The sequence below is a fragment of the Macadamia integrifolia genome, chromosome 7 (assembly GCF_013358625.1).
Source record: "Macadamia integrifolia cultivar HAES 741 chromosome 7, SCU_Mint_v3, whole genome shotgun sequence".
NCBI classification, from domain to species: domain Eukaryota; kingdom Viridiplantae; phylum Streptophyta; class Magnoliopsida; order Proteales; family Proteaceae; genus Macadamia; species Macadamia integrifolia.
Genome location: NC_056563.1, coordinates 7,906,041 through 7,926,589, shown reverse-complemented (window position 1 = coordinate 7,926,589; position 20,549 = coordinate 7,906,041). Strand labels below are relative to the sequence as shown.

Below are 20,549 nucleotides of genomic sequence, written 5' to 3'. Positions count from 1 at the left end.
AATAATAATAAAGTAAAGGAATAAGATGTGAAAGGGATGTAGGGAAAAAGAACAAATTGAGGAAGACAACAGTTGTGCTTTGTTGACTGTTGGGAAATTGGATCGAATATTGTCATTGTTGGCAACTATTTTAGAACTATTGGTTCAATGGTTCAATGGTTAATTGAAGAGTTGATGTGGTTCGATTGGTTTAATTTCAAAGTGGAACTGGTCTAGTTCAATTTAATTAGATCAATGTAGCCCATTACATGGTGATGATGTCAACATGCACTACAGTCCAAATCTTATATGGAATCAATATTTCAGTAACCTAATTGGTGTAGAAGTGCTTTCACGTGCATGAGAAACTCTTATGTTAAGATTCTTTTAAAGAAAAGGTTAATTGAAATCTAGAGAATAAAGGATTTCAGAATTCCAAATTAGATGGGATTCTTGTGTGCAGCTTATAGTTCGGCTACTCCTAGAGAAAAAGGGAAGATGATTGCAAAATTTGATTACAGGTGGGACTTCTTCTTGTACATGTAACATAATATATACAAGGCAAGTATCCTTATCTATATGTAGACAGATGTTCAGTTTTCAAATCAGTTTCTCCCTTGCGCACATGGACAGCAAGTTAAAGAACAGTCCAAGCTTTGGTAAAAGTCAAGAAGTTGAAGTAGAGAAAGATTTGTTTGCTGAGTTGCTGCGATCCCATTGGAGTTTGAAGAATATTTTAATGCCAAATAAAAGGGACTTCGTTCTCTCAAAGCATGGACAGTTGTTCTTAGAGTTCTAATTGAAAAACAGTAACTGGATCCAAATAGGACTGATCCTCTACGTGAATGGGTGCTGCTCAAGTTTACAAACAATATAAAAGGACCCTTTTGGTTTCAGAATCGGGTAATTTCTCTATTAGTAGCAAAACCAAGAAAGAGAAAGAGAGAGGAAGAGAAGCAACCTTGAGAGAGAGATCCAAAAGGTTGAGATGTTGATGGTTGGAGCATGTTCAAGTATCCTTTAATATGTCAAGCAAGCGATCATCAACGGGATTACACAGGCTGAGGTAATCCGTATCTGAAATCCCTATTTTGGTATTCTAGAGTCTGTTGATTGTTGAAAAACTCTAGATCAATGATGTATTGGGTTGGGATTTTATTGATTTAAAATTGTGAACCTGGCAAGTTGGGGCTTGTCTAGGGTGTGGGGTTGTTGCCCTTGTCTGAGTTGCATCTCAGATTGAAGCAGGGATATGTTCCTAGACCGTTGTAGCGGTTGAAAAATTGAGTATTGGGGAAATACAAAACCTTATATGGCTATTCCTCCATGGAGTAGGCACTCTGGCTAAACCACGTATATTTGGTGTTATTATCTCGCATTTATTTTTCTACATATATTTGAAGTGCGTGTTGTGCAGAGTGGTGGGATATTATCTAGTAGACCCAGCCACATTGTGGTGTGAGGTGGACGTGTCGTTGTTTGTGTGATTGGTAATTACGGGATTACCCTAGCCAATCTAGAACTGCACAGTGGAAGCTTTTGTTGGGTTGCAAATAAGGAAATTTTTGGAACCACTGATTCACCCCCTCTCAGTGTTAACCTGGGAACATCATTAACAAAATGGAAGTTGCAATAGGAGCATGAGGCGCGACAAGGTGAGGTAGGGGTGGAGTGACAGAGTGAAAAAAACACAATGAATAGCAACATTTAGCTATGGGAGCAGCGAGTGGCGGAGCAAGGGAGTGCATGGGTGGCAATGTACAGAGGAATCCTTGAAAGGACAAGGAGTTGTGGTGACAACCGTGCAAAACTAAGATCCCCAAAGGGCAGCGGTGTCAAGTTTGTAACAATTGAGCATGCTCAGAGACAGGCAGATGTAAAATTCTTTTAAGGACTGAAGGTGTAATACCCTACTTCTTAAACCCGATCTGATTACACGGTTGACCCGGTTTAACCATGCAGGATCCGAACCGGAGAGAATTAGAGTGGGTTCCTTATGGACTATGATGGCAAGGGTGACCTTAAACATTGGCTGGCCCGACAAGTCCAAACCAGTGCCAAAAGAGATGGGAATACCCAAGCCGTGTACATGCACCTATCATAAGGCCATGTACGGATAAAGCAGGTATGTAGCAGTATATTAAGGTGTATACGTATATGACGTCGTATGCCAAGAGTGAGGTTCGCGCTGAGGGCCGAATTCTGTCAAAATCCCAAGTTTTGGCCCTCAGGTGGGCGAACAGGTGGGCGCATCCACCCACCTGAGTGACCCATCCATGTGAATTATTTAGTTATTTAAGAAGTATATATATAGCATTTATGATTTTCTTTTCTTTTTCATTTATGACACCCGTACGTTGGTGAGAAGAGTAAAGAGGAGAGAGAAAAGAAAGGAAAGAAGAAGAGAAGAGAAGGAAGAGGAAGGAGTGATGGATTTCAGCGGCGCCGAGGCTTGATCTCCCCATTCCGGCGCCAGAAGAGTGATCTTCAACACTAGATCTACATTTAGCGGTAAGCAAAGTTTGGGTTCCTTAAACATTCACCATACCCAAGTAAAACCCTTGATTTGGGTAGGGTTTCTTGAGATCTTGTAAATCCACTTTCAAATGATGAATCTAAGGTTTAATAGATAACATATGTGTTGATATTGAAGGATTTGAAAAGGTATTGACAAGGTCGGAGAAGCATTGTGGATTTGAAGTGATTTTGGGGGTTTGAAGGTGTTCTTGAGCAAAGAAGGTAAGATGGCTTCCCATTCCTTAAATCTAACCTAGATCTAGGTTAGAACCATCCTATGAGACCTTGAAAGTGTGAAGAATGGGTTTGAAAAAGCCCCATTTGAATCCCCAAAGAATGGAGGAAGTTGGGAAGGAACAGCAGGTTTCCCGCCAAGACCGGTGGGCCATCTGGCCCGGCTGTGGGCACTCGCTTGAGAGGGCAGGGCCCTCGGGCACAATCGATGGGCCACCTTGCCCATTGGTCTTAGCAGACCCCCTGGCCCAACCGGTGGGCCAGACCGGCGGGCCAACCTACCCGCCGGTCCAGACTGGTGTTTGACCCACCCGAGAGGCTCCGAATGTCATTTTTCTGTCCGATTGGGCCCAAATCGGATGTGTGAACTTCTTTTAGGATTCTAAACATGATCGTGTCATTGGATCGTATTAATCTTGATTCCAAAATGGTGAAATAGTAACCCCGCTCACTCATGGTAGGTTCACCAAATCCTACGCTTCTCGCATCAGATCTCACCGGTACCGAACAGGAGTCCTTGCACACTACAGGCAAATGGGGAGAGGACGTTTGGCCTTGTTTCAAGGCATTGTTTGGCATGCATTTAATTGTATCTAGTCTAGTCATGCCATCATGAAAATGCTATGCAGATTAGTCATCCTCACATAGTTATGCATGGATGTTGTGCTTATTTTCTAAATGCCAAGTGATAATATGCTTCTGTGATGAATGTTGACATCATTGTGCATGATGCATTAATAGACTAGATGTCGTAGTCGGCTTGGAAACGAGTGCATTGGTGGCCCGTGGTATGGGACGTGGTGGCACTATGCAATCGTACTATTGTCATATAGGAGCATGTGGTTTAGGATTTTCAGCTTCCCGTGCTACGACCCTTCCCAACAGGGGTTAAGGTGTTGGGTTACCATTTGGGGGGAAGCAATGGCCGCGGTTGTCGGGTCACTGTGGCGGTTAGACATAACGTCCGGCGGGTCATTAGGACAATCGGCAACCCTGGTGGTATATTCAAGAGGGCCAATCGTACTGCTTTTAAATTACTGGAGTCAGCACCTTTAATTTCAGTCATTTACTTTTCTGTTGAGAGCCGGTGGTCGGCATGTTTTTACTTTTCCGAGTACTCACGGTCATAGTTAGCAAATTCGGATTCGGGAATTATTCGGACGGAGAATTATTCGGAATAATTCGGACGATTAATTTAAGGATTCGGTCAAAAAAGCGGTCAAAAAATCTTATTGGGGTTTTTAAAAAAAAAAAATTTGTTTTTTTATTTTTTTATTTTTTATTTTTTGGATTTTTTTTTAAATAATGTTTAAATGGACCGAATAATTCGGTTTAATTCGGATTCGGTCCGAATTATTCGCGAATTATATTCTTTTTTGAAAAAGTCGTGAATTTTAAAGAATTTTATTTTAAATTCGGATTCGGTCTGAATTTTTGATAAAATTCTTTAAAATTCGGTTCGGCCGAATAATTCGCGAATTATTCGGCCGAATTGCTAACTATGCTCACGGTGGGCCTTCTCCGACAGCCCTATGGGCGTATCGCGGGATGGAGTTCGCGGCTCGTACCCGGAGTATACACGTACTGTGGCTGTAGTAGCACTAAATCAAAGACTTAGTAATGTTTCTTAGGTGGATATGATTTAAAATGTATTGCATAGCATGTAGTGTATATGATTGTGTTTTGTTGTGTGGACTGCTGTGTGGTCCATCTTTCCACTTATTGAGCTAGTGAGCTCATCCCACGTGTGCATCTCTTTTTAGATGATTTTGCAGGTCATCCATCTGAAGAGCACAGATTGGGTCCCATGGTTGAGTTCTGATGCCGAGCTGAGCTCTACCATGTGATGCCGAGCTAGGCTCAACCCTTGATGCCGAGCTGAGCTCTAGCCTTTGATACCAAGCCGAGTTGTATACTCTGATTTTTGATGGTTTCCTTTATGTAGTTGATATGTGAATTATACTTTTATTATGTAAATATCATGCCTTCAGGCCCACATGTATATAACTATTGTATCACAATTCGGGTATCAAGTATTATGGGAATATTCACAGGTAAACCAAGTTTTCCGTTGATCTGATAAGCTTTTATTAGTTGTGTGTATGCTGTGGTGGAATACTATATCTGTTGATCCTGGCAGGTTTGGGTTAACCGGTGTTAACCCAGTCACTGGCCCGGTTCTGTGCGAACGGGGTGTGACACAAGGAGTCGTGGATGCTTGCAACTATTGGATGCTTGCAATGGTCGTGTGTTGAACTCTGACTCGAAGATTGATGCTAGTTGCAGGAGTGGTTGTAGGAAGGTTGCTAGCAGTGGCACCTTTTTAAATGAAATGGATAGACGATAAATTTATAGCTCTGATACAATGATAGAAGTGATAGAAGATTGTAAATCTCAGTGTATTTTCATTATAGTAGAGTAGGTCATTTATACATGAGGTCATACATGAAAGTCAATATACAGTTGGAACTACCACACTAACATTAGATGCTAACACTAATTCTAATGTCCAGAAAGTCAATATTGACAACTAATATTAACACATTGAATAACAAACCCTCTTTTCTACAACCATCGCTTTTTTTTTGGTAAACCCTAAACTCTCTGATGAAAGAACAAAAAGGAAGTTCATATCTCCATCAACCGCAGCACAGATTTTAGAACAGATCTTGAACTGCTCCGTCTTTGAATCCAGTAAGTTCATTAGTGTAGGGAAGGTTGTGTCAGATTATTGAGAAAGCAAACCTCAGTGTTGCCTTCTTGATAAGAGAACTTTCAATCTATCACCTATATGAAATATTCCTGATACCTGAAACAAAGATTGTTAGAAAAATTGGTGGGCTGAGTCATGTCACTTGACACTGTCTTTAAGACCGTAGATGCCCCTATGGTGCAACTGGGAATATTGTAAATCGGCCTCCAAGATAAAACAGCCCGATGGCTCCCCTAGTAATTGTGCACTCGACTACTGGACCCCTTCGAATGCTATAGGGCTGTGCTCAAACTAGAAAACAAAACACTCACACAATGGACATGTTAAAATCCAACAAAACCCAAGAGAAGCAAAATTAAGAACACACTTGAATAACTCAAATGACTTGTTCCGTGTTTTACAAATGCTAATGCTCCCCCTATTTATAAGACAATTTGGATGAGGAGTAAAAGAAAGGAATTAAAGTACTTTAAAATCAAAATGAATAAATTGATACTTAAAAATATGAGATTAAAGATCTCTCAAAAACTGAAGAATTGCTTCTTCAAGAAGCTTCTGTGTAGAGACATAAAGTGTCTCAAAAACTTAAAAGAGAAAATGCCTTAAGGAGCTTCAAAGGATAAATTACGTATTAGCAACTGTAGTATTTAATAACCATTTTATAGAGAGACTTAAAAAATCTCCATGAAGGAACAAGTGTTTTGAATCTTAATTTGTGTTTTAAAACTTGCATTAAAAACGAACAATTCCCCCACAAGATTCAATATACTGATAAAAATATAAATACAAAAAAAAAAAAAAATTAGTCTGAGCACATTAGAATGGTAGGACACATCGTTGTAGATGTCTTTCGGACTTGAACTACACTAGGTCTGATAAGCCACACTACAGAGTACGGGTGAAGTCAGACTTCTTGAACCTTTCCTTATTGGTGTAGCCGACTAACTTACCATCCATATCCTACTATCCGATACCATAATCACTCTTTTATATATTGTGGACAATTTTGGCCTTTGTCCCCATCTTGGAATCATGAATGTTTAGAGAATCTGCCCGTAAATTTCTCATCGGAGGCGGCCTCACCCCCTAAATCCACTTAGGTCAGCCCACAGTATGCACCACAGTTAACATACCCCCATCTGACATGAGCCTTGGCCGATTAAGAGTTTTATAAACTCATCCTCCTTGTCATTGTGGTGAGTACTATCTTTCACATCTAATCTGGAATAGGCACATGATAGTACTAATCAAGTCATCCAGTGATTTCGTTTTTACCCTTTGAACCTAATTCCAGGGATCTCCTATCACATAGGTTGGGTGTCCATCACTTTGACTTATGACATGGGCCTCAAGCCTATTCCTTTAGATGTCTCATGAATAACCTTGGTGGATTGAGGCTTTGTAAGCATGTCTGTTATATTCCTCTCTGACTTATTTTGCCATCAAAATAGCCAAATTTCTTTAGTAGGTTTTCCACATAATGGGCTTGAGATAAAATTATTTCACCTTCTTTTCTAATAATCTTGATTCCTAAAATCATATCAGCCTCTCTCATATCTTTAGTATCAAAATGGGACATTAGAAAGGCCTTAGTAGATTTCACTAAATCAAGAGTAGTGCCCATAATTAACATATCATCAACATACAAAACAATAAAAACACCTTTGTTGTTATGGAACTTACTATAAACACACCTATCAGAATCATTTACTTGAAAATCATTTGAAATTAAAATATTATCAAATTTTTCATACCATTGTTTAGGTGCTTGTTTTAAACCATATAATGATCGCACAAGTTTGCAAACTTTATGCTCTTGTCCAGGAATGGCACATCCTTCAGGTTGTTTGATATAGATTTCTTCCTCTAAATCTCCATTTAGAAATGCCTTCTTTACATCCATTTGATGTATGATAAGCTTATAGATTGATGCAATAGCAATCAATAATCTTATGGTTGCAATTCTAGCAACTGGAGAAAAAGTATCAAAGAAATCCATATTCTTCTTTTGCTTGAAACCTTTGACCACTAATCTGGCCTTAAACTTATCAAGTGTACCATTAGGCTTTAGTTTCTTTTTAAATATCCACTTGGTATCTAGAACCTTAGTTCCAGGTGGAAGATCAACTAATTCCCAAGTGGGGTTAGCAATTATAGAGTCTAACTCACTCTTGATTGCTTCTTTCCAGAATATAGCATCAGGAGATGTAATGGCATGTTGGTATGTAATAGGATCATCATCTACAAAATATGTAAACATACCATCACCTAAATTAGGTTCTCTCCTTTGCCTTTTACTCCTTTTAAGTTGATTTTCACCACTAGGTTCAACAAGACTTGGTGTTAAAAAATCTTCAGTCGCCTTTTCAAGTGACACATTATTATTATTGGCCAAATATGTATCAATACTTTGTAAATTTTTTCTTAAAGGAAATATATGCTCAAAGAAATCAGCATCTCTAGATTCAATGATGGTATTTGCTTCAAAATTGCCATTTGTAGATTTAATCACCATGAATTTATATGCCACACTATGTTGAGCATAGCCAATAAAGACACAGTCACAAGTTTTAGGTCCTAACTTCTTTCTCTTGGGTTCAGGTAATCCAACTTTGGATAAACAACCCCAAACTTTTAGATACCTAAGGTTAGGTTTCCTTCCATGCCATAACTCAAATGGTATAGAGCTAGTTTTCTTATGAGGTATTCTATTGAAGACATAACAAGCTGATAATATGGCTTCCCCCCACAAATTCAGGGGTAATCCCGAACTTATAAGCATAGAGTTCATCATCTCTTTTAGAGATTTATTTTTCCTTTCGGCAACTCCATTTGATTGTGGTTGATATGGGGCCGTTGTCTCATGAATGATCCCATTATCTTCACAAAATTTTGATAGATATTGGGTATCATATTCTGTCCCTCTATCAGTTCTAAGTCTTTTTATTTTTCTTTCCAATTAATTTTCAACCTCAGCTTTATAGGTTAAGAATGCTTGTTCAGCTTCATCTTTAGTCCGAAGAAGGTATACCTTAGTATACCTAGAACAATCATCTATAAAGGTTACAAAGTACCTCTTACCACCTCTTGACTCATGTGATTTGAAGTCACCTAAGTCACTGTGAACTAATTCCAATAGCTCACTTTTTCTTTCTACAGAAGCATGAGGCTTCCTAGTGAATTTTGCCTCAACACAAATGGGACATTTAAATGATGGAGGTTCTGGGTTACCATCTATCAGACCTAGTTTGCATAACTTCTTTATGTATGATGCATTGCAATGTCCTAATCTACCATGCCAAACATCATATGAATCAACCAAGCAAACAGAACTACCAGCTTCCTCATTAATAACATTGGCAACATTCAATACAAATAACCCATCTGAGTTATACCCTTTACCAACAAATATATTGTTTTTGGAGACAATAGCTTTATCTGCCTCAAATGATAACTTAAACCCTGCCTTGATGAGAAGAGCACCAGATATAAGATTCCGCCGAATGTCGGGCACATGTAACACATCCTTGAGAACAAGGGTTTTTTCTGAAGTTAACTTCAATTGAACTTGCCCCTTGCCAGAGACCTGAGATGACTGGGAATTTCCCATATATACTTGTTCACCTATCCAACCGTTGAATAGTTGAAAAAGGCATTCCGATCCCCACAGATGTGCTTGGTAGCACCTGTGTCTATGATCCATTCTTTTGGTTTTTCAATCAAGTTTACCTCGGTCACCATGGCAGTGAAGACATCAGCCTCAGTGAGGTTGACCTTAGTTTTGTTCTTCCCTTTTCGGCATTATTTCTTGTGGTGCCCGGGTTTGCCACATACGAAATAATTTTCCTTCTTTTTCTTGAAGGAAGTCCACTTCTTGGTCTTTAGACCTTTCTTAAATTGTTCGTGTTTTTCCGACTCAACCAAATTCACTTTAGATTGAAATTCTTTAGCCTTTTTGGTTTTGTCCTTTTCCCGGTTCTTCTTTTCAATTTTAATCTGGACTAAGATTTGATCCAAAGTTCAGTCCTTCCTTTTGTGCTTCATATTCATTTTGAAGTCACTCCAGGATGACAGTAATGTCTCTAATAGAGAACCAACAATAAATTCCTCTGGCAATACCATCCCTTCTTTGGTCAATTTTGCCACTAGGACTTGGAATTCATCAACTTGGGTAGATATGTTCTTGTCATTCTTTATCACAAATTCTAAATAATTTGCAACAATATATTTTTTGTTTCCAGCATCCTCTAGGGTATACTTTTTATCCAATGTAGTCAAAATCGACTGAGCCAAATCATAGGATGCATAGACATGGTAAAGTTCATTGGATAAAGTATTCAGAAGGCGGTTTTTGTACTGATAATCCGCTTGGACCATGCTTGCCTATGAGCTTTGAGGATAGGATTATCACTTTCAGTAGGTAAGGGTGAGGTCAGAGCAAATGACACATTTAATTGTTCTAGGGCAAACAACAATCTCTGTTTCCACCTCTTGTAATTTGAACCATCAAATGGTTCTACTTTGTCAACGTCAGAAATGATCCTCAAGTTCTCCATTGCTGACACAATATTATTAGCCATACCAAATATTTGATCTCTCAATAAACTGGTTCTACGGTCTTAAGAATTGTAGGGAAGGTTGTGTCAGATTATTGAGAGAGCAAACCTTAGTGTTGCCTTCTTGATAAGAGAACTTTCAATCTATCACCTGTATGAAATATTCCTGATACCTGAAACAAAGATTGTTAGAAAAATTGGTGGGCTGAGTCATGTCACTTGACACTGTCCTTAAGACCGTAGATGCCCCCTATGGTGCAACCGGGAATATTTTAAATCGGCCTCCAAGATAAAACAGCCCGATGGCTCCCCCAGTAATCGTGCACTCGACTACTAGACCCCTTCGAATGCTATAGGGCTATGCTCAAACTAGAAAACAAAACACTCACTCAATGGACATGTTAAAATCCAACAAAACCCAAGATAAGCAAAATTAAGAACACACTTGAATAACTCAAATGACTTGTTCCGTGTTTTACAAATGCTAATGCTCCCCCTATTTATAAGACAATTTGGATGAGGAGTAAAAGAAAGGAATTAAAGAACTTTAAAATCAAAGTGAATAAATTGATACTTAAAGATATAAGATTAAAGATCTCTCAAATTTAATCTCTCAAAAACTGAAGAATTGCTTCTTCAAGAAGCTTCTGTGTAGAGACATAAAGTGTCTCAAAAACTTAAAAGAGAAAATGCCTTAAGGAGCTTTAAAGGATAAATTACGTATTAGTAACTGTAGTATTTAATAACCATTTTATAGAGAGACTTAAAGAATATCCAAAACTAAAGGCACAAGTGTTTTGGATCTTAATTTGTGTTTTAAAACTTGCATTAAAAACCAACAATTAGAAACGGTGAAGACTCGTTGATCAGGTGAAGAGATTGAAAGCAATAAAAACCAATGTTGTAGAAGTCAAGTTTTGGACGAAAGTGATTCCAACAAGAAGAGAATACCCCAATTCTCAAGAGAATTCAACAGAATTTCTTAAGCTTCTCCCACGATTCTCGGTGGTGTTCCACTTATTTTGTCAGTTGTAGGCTAGGAATTGGACCTGAAGGGATTAAAGGTAAAAAATGTGAAAATTGTACTTGAGGGAAGGGAAAACACTATTTGGGTAGTTTTGTAAACTCAAACTTAATTTTGAGTATTTTTGTTGACTGAAACATAAAGTGGGTAATTTTGTAAAGGAAAATCTAAAAGTGGGTAATCATGTAATTTTTCCAAATTTTTTTTGTCCTGAATTAAGGTCGAGTCAAGGTTGAGGCATCAGGCTGAGCTGGGCTCTATTTTAAGTTATATTATAAATATATATGGAAAGAGGTTAGGTATGCTGCTAGCTTTCTTGGAGCTAACGACTCAACCAATGGGAGTGCTGGGATAGGGGAGAGGCATAGGGGACTTTTCCAAGGGGGGAGATGAGAGATATAGATCTGGGTATATAGACAGCTTTCAGGGTATGCTATAGTAAAAGGGAAGCAAGATCAAAGCGGTTGGGTGGTGTATCCTGCTATCAGGGAAGAGACTCAGCTGGTGGTGATGGGAACCATAGTGGCTCAAGTCATATTAAGGATTCCTTTCCTAAATTGAAAGATGATAGGAGAGACATGTGATGAGGAGGGAAGTGTCGTTTTGCAGAGGAATTCTTGTGGGGAGGCCGCAACGAGGTTCCTAGTGTAGAGAGAGCGAGAGAGAAGATTTCACGTAATGGGCAATCGATGTATCTGTGGGAGAATCCTTTGACATGAGTTGAGGTTTTTTTGTTTGCTTCAAAAGTTTCCCAAAAAATGTGCAGTATGTATCTTTATAAGATATAATATTTAAATGGGTAGTTACATGAAAAATAATATGTACACCACTTTCCCTTTTTCATTGATTCTTTCATTTTTTTTTCTATTTTTTTCCTTCTGTTTTTAGGAATGAAGAAGACAAGTCATGATAAAAAATTTTCATTTTTTTTTATTTTTTAATTTTTACTGTTTGTAAGGACACTAATGACAAAATACAAGGGCAGACACACTGGAAAAATAATATGTACACCACTTTCCCTTTTTCATTGATTCTTTCATTTTTTTTTCTATTTTTTTCCTTCTGTTTTTAGGAATGAAGAAGACAAGTCATGATAAAAAATTTTCATTTTTTTTTATTTTTTAATTTTTACTGTTTGTAAGGACACTAATGACAAAATACAAGGGCAGACACACTGGAACAGGCACACTGAAACAGGGCCAGGCGAGCCCAGCCCAGTCATGATCAATTAGAACCGAGCTAGGTTGGGTTGAGCCTGATAGAGCTAGACTTAGGCTGAGATATCCCAACACGACTTAAGGCTGCATTGAACTTAGAATCAATTAAGAGCCATTATTATAGGCATATCTTAAAGTCCCAGGGTTCCAATGGAGAATTGTGTCTCTAGGCAGCCACACTGTGGAGTGCTACGATCTCAACAGTTAAACCAGGTCCAAACCCAAAGAGAACACCTCACTCAAGCCCCTCACCAGTGGTCTTCAGCCCCTCCTCGACGGACTTCTTCCTTATCTCATCCAAAATGAACAGCACACAAGCACCGGACATGTTACCATACTCGCTGAGGATGTGTCGTGTGGCGCGTAGCTTCTCAGGTTTAAGGGCTAACTTTTCCTCGCCCTGGTCCAAAATTGCTGGTCCACCTGGGTGGGCGATCCAGAAAATTGAGTTCCAGTCAGAGATGCCAAGAGGCTCAAATGCCTCCACTAAGCTGTTCTCAATGTTGTTAGAGATGATGCCAGGAACATCTTTGCAGAGATGGAAGGTAAGCCCAACCTCTCTAAAATGTAAATCTATGGAACCTTCACTGTCAGGAAGAATGGTTTGTGCTGCTGAGACCAGCTCGAACAAGGGCTTCTCTACACCAGGTAATGGGTCAGCCCCAACTATCACTGCAGCTGCTCCATCTTAAAAAAGAGATTGACCCACTAAACTGTAAAGGTGGGTGTCACTTGGGCCACAGAAGATCACAGCAGTGATCTTACAACTAACTACAAGGACATGTGCACCTTTTTTGTTCTCTACAAGGTCCTTGGCCAGGTGAAGAACCATGCCACCTGCGTAGCATCCCAGTTGGTACATCATGATTCGTTTCACAGAGGGTTGGTAGCACGGCCTGATGGAGTCTGATGTAGTAGCACGGCCTGATGGAGGCTGAGGGGCAGCACGGACTGATGGAGGCCGAGGTAGAAGCACGGCCTGATGGAGGCCGAGGTGGCAGGACGGCCTGATAGAGGCCGAGGTGGTAGCACGGTCTGATGGAGGCCGAGGTGGTAGCACGGCATGATGGGGGAAAAGGTGGAAGCATGGCCTGTTGGAGGCTGAGGTAGTAGATCAGTCCTGTTCAGGTTTGCATACATGCTTCAGTCGTACTGAGAAAGGGGACACATTTTGCCTCATCACCAGCCCCCCGCTCTAGCAGTTTGAATTGACCTGCTAGAGCATTTAATTCGATGCGAGATGCACTACTTCACTTTCTCAGCCGAGGCTGCTCAACGATTCGAGGACATGGCTGTCGCTTGTTCAAAGGCAAAGGAGGCAAAGTGCCTTCATTGCACAAGATCACAAGCCAACTATCGATCGAGACGAAATGGCCTGATCTGAAGAGGACCGTGCCAATGATGTCGGGTTGATAACTAGAGAGTCAGAACAGGAGGTTGCTAAGCATCATAATGCCAACGGTAACTTTAAGGAGAATGGTGTTCTCTAGGAGGACTTGTTCGAGACTCAGGGCGCCCACAAGGAGGAGGAGCTCACAGCTAGGGTTGGCGAATTGGAGAGGTGATATTGGGCTAAGCTGGAGGCCAACGAGATGGCTGAACCCTTAGGCCTCTCATAAGTGGTTGGATGACGTTAACATTGCTTTTTTTCAGGTCGGCTCAGACTATGCCATCTGGTTCATTCTTAGTAAGATGCCAGGCTACAATCTGACGGACTATGAGCAGTGCGTTCTCGTCCATGCTACTCTGGTGAAGCTCTGCAGATCGATTGATGTTGGTGAAGTGGTGATCTGACTCAAAGGATTTTCTTGTGCTAAGCTAGGCCCGTGGATCAGCCCCCCGAGATTAGCCTTATATATATATATATCTATATTTATGTAGATGTCTCCTTCGGTAGTGATTATTTTGAGGGTTTTTTCCCCATTTTTGGTGAATGAAAATTTTATTTTGATGTCTTCATCTCTCAGTATTCTTGTGCTTCTTTCTTTATTTTCTTATGCTTCGGGTGCGGATCAAAATGAGTAACTTTTTAAAAGAAAAAGGAAAAGTGCAGCTGTCTGAGTGTGGCCTTGAGGCGTTAAGCCTTGGACTAGCCATAGGGGTGCGGAGCTGGGGCTCAATCTTTTGATTTACCTTGCGTTAAGGTCTTTTGTGGCACCGAGTCGGGGCTGGGGCTTGCATGCTTTATAACCTAAGGTCTTGAGGTGCCGGGCCATACTCGATCTTGAAGGGCTTAGTGCGTAAGGGCTTGGGGTGCCGATCCGGGGCTTTGGCTTGAATGCCTTAGTGCGTAAGGGCTTGAGGTGTCGAGTCGGGGCTCGGGCTTGCATGCCTTAGTTCGTAAGTGCTTTGAGGTTCCGAGTCGGGGCTCGGGCTTGCATGCCTTAGTTTGTAAGGGATTTGAGTTGCCAAACTAGGGTCTGGTCTTGTGCTGTTGAGTTGAGCTCGGTCTTAGTTGTTGTCGAGCTGGGGCCCGGTCTTCGTGCCTTACTGGTTAAGGTCTTTGAGTCGCCAAACTAGGGTCTGGTCCTGTGGTGCCGAGCTGGGGCCCCTTTTTTGTGCCTTATTGGTTAAGGTCTTTGAACGCCAAACTTGGGTCTGGTTTGTGGTGCTGAGCTTAAGCTCGGTTTTAGTTGCTATCGAGCTAGGGCCCGGTCTTTGTGCCTTACTGGTTAAGGTCTTTGAGTCGCCAAACTTGGGTCTGGTCTTGTGGTGCCGAGCTTGAGCTCGGTCTTAGTTACTGCTGAGGTCTTAGTTACTGTCGAGCTAGGGCCCGATCTTTGTGCCTTGTTGGTTAAGGTTTTTGAGTCACCAAACTTGGGTCTGGTCTTGTGGTGCCGAGCTTGAGCTCGGTCTTAGATTCTGTCGAGCTGTACTCAATCTTAGAAGGTTCAGATATTTGCAAGAAGCTTCATAGTATATTGATGTGTGGTATGCTCTTGGGACAAATACCATGCTTCGAAATAGAATATAATCCGCTCCGTGATAAGAATTGAATAACTGAGATATGGAAGTTGAGGTGCTGAAAGTATAAAATCTACAAGACACACCCAATCGATGGGATTTCAATGCGATCTACTGATAAAACTATCAACTGATAAAAGTGTCTAGTGGTCTCAGTAATTGGGATAGTAAGCAGTTGTTCAACTGGCTCAGCTCGGGTCAGGATGTTTTCATCTCGGCAATCAACAATTTCTACTATACATGCTAGGCCCGAGCATGGTTTCTTGACAGATTTTATGAAGTTTGCATAGCATTCCTGGGATTCCTTCTAGTTGGACTTGCATTCCCCAACTCCATTGCTGGTGGGGAATTTGACTTTCATATGCTTAGTGGACACAATCGCACCAAGGCCATTGAGATCGGCTCGGCCAAGGATTGCGTTGTTGTAGGGTGAGGCGATCTTGGCAACCATAAAAGAAACCATGGTAGTGGCTATCTGAACTCTCTGTCCGATGGTTACGGGCAAGTCTATAACTCCTTACAGCTCTGCTGGTGTGCCTGAAAATCTGTACAAGGGTCCTGGAGCTAGCTCTAGGGTCCCAGTGCCAAGCCCTAGTTTTGTGAAGGCTTCGTAGGACATGAGGTCAACGGAGGCTCCTGTGTCCACTAGGACCCTGTGGAAGGGGTGGTTTGCCACCACTAATTGAACTACGACAGCGTTGTTGTGAGGCCAATTCAACTCTTCCAAATCTCGATCAGAAAACGTAATGAGTGGATCCGTTCTGAGGGCTTTGACAGATTGTTCTGTGATGTATACGAACCACGCGTGTGCTTTGGCTTTTCTGACTGATTCCATCATGGGTCCCCTCGTGATTTGTTAGAATGGCTGGACCCATTGGCTGGTTATCATACGCATCAGCTCGGTCAGTGGCTGGGTCCTTGGACGGCTCGGCCATACCTCGGCTTAGCTGGGCATCATCTCTCCTCGGCTCAGGCCAGTTCCACCATATTTCTGCTTCAAATACTGGTTGAGGTATCTAGCCTTGATGGGATCATCAATTTCCCTTTTCAGAGACTTATAGTCTTCAGTGTCATGTCCATGGTCTCGGTGGTATCGACAATACCGGTTGGGTTTCCTCTCTTCTGGTTTACCTGCCATTGGCCTGGGCTAGCGAAAGTACTTCTGATTTTGGATCACTAAGAGCAGGTTTGTTCGAGGACGATCAAGTCCATATCGCTCAGGTTCAGCTGTGTCAAGAGGCCGATCTGTTATATTTTTCTTCGGTTCACGAGAGTCGTCCCTAGGTCAGAGTCCTTTTCTTCTCCTTCTCCACCTGATCACCCCTGTTCGATATTCCACTTGCGGCCAGAACTTCCCCCATGTTGGCGTATTGATTGCATCGTCTCAATAGTTCGGGCATCGTTTTCATTAAGTCGAGGGCCAGAGACTGAACCAGATTAGGGTGTATTACCCCGTTGCACAACGTGCTATATGCCACTTCTTTCGGTAGGTTTTTTACCTCCAGTGTCACCTTGGTGAATCGGGCAAGGAACTCCCTTATAGTCTCCCTAGCTCCCTACCTCATGTTCATCACATTTTGCGTAGTTTGCTTCTGCTTCATACTGCTTGGAATAGTGTTAGGAACGCTCTTGTCAGCTCTTCATAGTTGTGGGTGCAATTGCTTTTGATTTCTTTCTCTACCTTAGGGGTGGCAATTCCAGGATTGCTTTGATCTTGGAAGGGTCAACTTAAATTCCTCTTTGGTTGACCATGGATCCTAGAAGTTTTTCGATTGTCATGCCTGATGCTGTAAAAATTGACCGAACGATCTTCCTTGCAGTTCCTGGTGCTTTGGCCGACCTGCACAGAAGAGAAGACCGGAGAGCAGGGCTGACCTGATGTATACTCTCCGATGCCTAAGTCAGATCTTTCCACAACATGCTCAAGAAGCTTTTCTAGTAAGAGAAGTGAGTGATCGATCCCCCATGATGGAGGCTTACCTTGGTATTTATAGGCTGTTGATGGAGAGAGAAGGAAGGGCGTTTGTGGAGAGTCCTGTTTAGGAGTAGAGTCCTTGAGGGGAGTGGCACTGTGATTCTAGGAATATTCCAGGTTCTAGGGTATATTCTGAGAATATTCCCCATTGATCTTAGAGGTACAAATTGTGAGAGGGGTGGACGCCTTTGATGACGTTTAGTGAATAGAGTCCTACCCCCGTGATCAGGGATTATGTTCCTTGAATGTAGGAGTGGACGAGAGCACGTTTCTGGATTCCTTACTTGACTGTGCCGAGCCGATGTGATAAATCAGCCAAGCCGAGGTTGCTATTTGGCATGAGAAGGGCCGAGGTGGTTGCACAACCTGATGGAGGGCCGAGGTGGTAGCACGGTCAGATGGTGGGTCGAGGAGGTAGCACGGCCTGATGGAGGGCTTAGGTGGTAGCACGGCCTGAAGGAGTCCGAGGTGGCAGCAGTCAGATGGAGGGTCAAGGTAGCAGCACGGCCTGATGAAGGGCCGAGGTGGCTGCACGGCCTGATTGAGGGTCAATGTGGAAGCAAGGCCTGATGGAGGGCCGAGGTGTCAGCACGGAATGATGGAGGGCCAAGGTTGCAGCACGGCCTGATGGAGGGCCAAGGTGGCAGTACGACCTGATGGAGGGCCTAGGTGGCATGTCAATCTTCTGTTCAAGTTTGCATTCCGCATTGATCTCGGAGGTGCTAGTCATGAGAGAGGACGCTCTGATGATGTGTAGTGGATAGAGTCCTACCCCCGTGATCAGGGATTACGTTCCTTGAATGTAGGAGTGAACGAGAGCACATTTCGTGGTGCCTTACTTGACTGTGCTGAGCCAAGGTGATAGATCAGCCGAGCCGAGGTGACTTATTGGCCTGATGGTTATCCGAGGTGGCAGCACGGCCTGATGGAGAGTCAATCTTCTGCTCAGGTTTGCATGCATGCTTCAGCTGTGCTGAGGACATATTTTGCCTCATCAATGCCAAAAACACACTTCTGTGAGTTGTTGGAAGTTAGGCTATCAATATCGATCCCAACATAGTTATCGTTGATGTTGGCAAACTCAAAATCTTGAACCATGTTGAATTTAGAGGCAAAGAGATGGTCGAAGACGTTACCCATGTTGCTGGAATTGAGAAGACTGAAATACTGACTGGGGAGCGACTTGGTAGATCTTTGGTGGTAGAGATGGTGAAAGCGAGGCTAAGGGCGTCAATATATAAACGGCACCATTTATCGGAACTCAAATTGACCGGTTATAACCGAATCGAACCGCACTGTGGTAAATTGATCCGATTTTGGTTTTATAGGCCATAATTTCGGTTTAGAACCGAACCAGACCGGAAAACTGATGGTTAACCGACATGTAGTATTAAAGACTTGAAGTATTTTGAATTTCGATGGGTCTCTATGAAAAAAGGGGAGAAAAAAAAAAGCAAAATACTAACCGAGAAGGGAGTTTCACTTTCACAGAATCACACTTCTTGATTTTCTAATTTCTATGATTATAGTTAATTAGTTATAATATGTGTAGTCTTTTACAGAAAAAGTATATTGTCCTTGGCAAAATAAATGTCTATTGTTTTAACTCTTTAGGAAATTTAATATATGTAGGATTCACACTAGTTGTAGGATGTAACCATTTTTTAAAACGACACTATTAACCCCATGTAAACCGGTTGTGAACCAAATAACAAAAACCGATTAAAAATCGTTAAAATCGAAATTGAATGAAAACGATTCTGATTTCACCTTATTCCTATCCGGTGTGATTTTAATTTCACCTTATCAAAATATAAACAGAACCGAAACTGAACCAAATAATAAAAACTGCATCATTTAACCCCCCTAAGTGAGGCCATGGCCCGAGCTTGGGGTACTCAGAAACGATGGCGAAGGCGAAAGGGGAAGAAAAGGAAGGAGAAAGCTTTTCCGTTGTTGAGGTTTCCTACTCCTTTCATCTGACTGTCCACGTGTTAAGATCCACATGTCATGATCCAAGGACGTCTATGTCAGCCTCTGCCAGATTCTCTAGCAACAGACGATTTCGATCCGATCAAGCGTTAGGGCATGTGTCAGGATCCATAATAATGGTTGGGACCCTTACTAGCCTCACTAACCACGTGAAGAGGAGCTGGATCTATAGCTATTCTGGCTATTGTATGCCTTTTTAATCATGGCTGACATACGTAACGAAAAGGAAGACTTGGTTAAAATTTGGTTAATTTCTACAGGTTCTCTTTGGACGAGGTCAAGACTTCCATTATTCTTTACCCAGAAAAAAAAATTGACTTCCATTATTAAGCCAAAGACGTTATAGCTTCATTTGTTAAAATAATAATAATAATAATAATAATAATAATAATAATAATAGTCGTTTGTAAAAATATTTTCTGATAACATATATGTTTTTTGGATTATAAATAATAATAATAATAATAATCTCAAAAAATCATTTTGTTATGCTACATATAATTTGCAAAAGTCATTTTTAACAGACCTCAAACACATCTCATTGGTCGAATTTCAACTTGAAACAAGCATTGAAATAATGCACCTAAGGTTTCATAAATTCATTAAAAAAAAAAAAAAAAAAAAAAGAAATGTCATTGCAATCACCTTGGTGGTGATTTCCCAACCTATTCATGGACGTCTGGAGCTCCTGAGATTTAGTCCCAATGTGACAAGTCAGGATGGATTCAGTTGTAACTATTTTTTTTTATTCAAATAAAATAGAAAAGAAATTATAAAGTTTCTACTTCGTTGATCAGAATACCATTGTTCCTAATTTAGGATTTAGTGGTTAAAGCCTTGAGGGCCACATCCCTAACTATACTGAAGGGGTGGTCATTTACATTCTTTACAAAAAAGTTAGGTTTAAACAAAAAATCATTTAGTTCCATACGTAGAGCAAAAGTGGTCCATGATCACATCAAAAAATTATTAGGTTCCATAAGTTTATCGACACTTGCACATCAATCCAAATTTCTTGAAAGTCTCATCCTTGCTTGGACACAACCTCTAACCCATAGAGTATTCCCTATGCGGTTGCTTTAAAATCCTCTCATGTCATCACATAATTGGTAAAAAAAAATAAGCACAATAAGGAATAAGCACTTATTATGGGAGAACACAACAGTTGCCCATCCTGATAACTATTTGGTTGTTATATAAAAGGAATCCACTTATATTTAAATCCAATAATTTTTTTTTTTGACTAAAAAAAAAAAAAAAAAAAAAAAAAAAGGGAAAGAAAAACATATACAACAAACAAAGACAAATTGGCTAGACCATGGAGAGAGCCCTATCAAGCCTTCAAGAGAAAGGCCTCAACCCCTAAGAGAGGGGACAA

At 41.1% G+C, this 20,549-nt stretch overlaps 1 pseudogene; it reads right to left on the bottom strand.

Annotated features, from left to right (window-relative positions):
- Positions 1-12,406: 12,406 nt before the first annotated feature.
- On the bottom strand, positions 12,407-13,120 carry LOC122083385 (annotated as a pseudogene).
- Between the last annotated feature and the right edge of the window lie 7,429 nt (positions 13,121-20,549).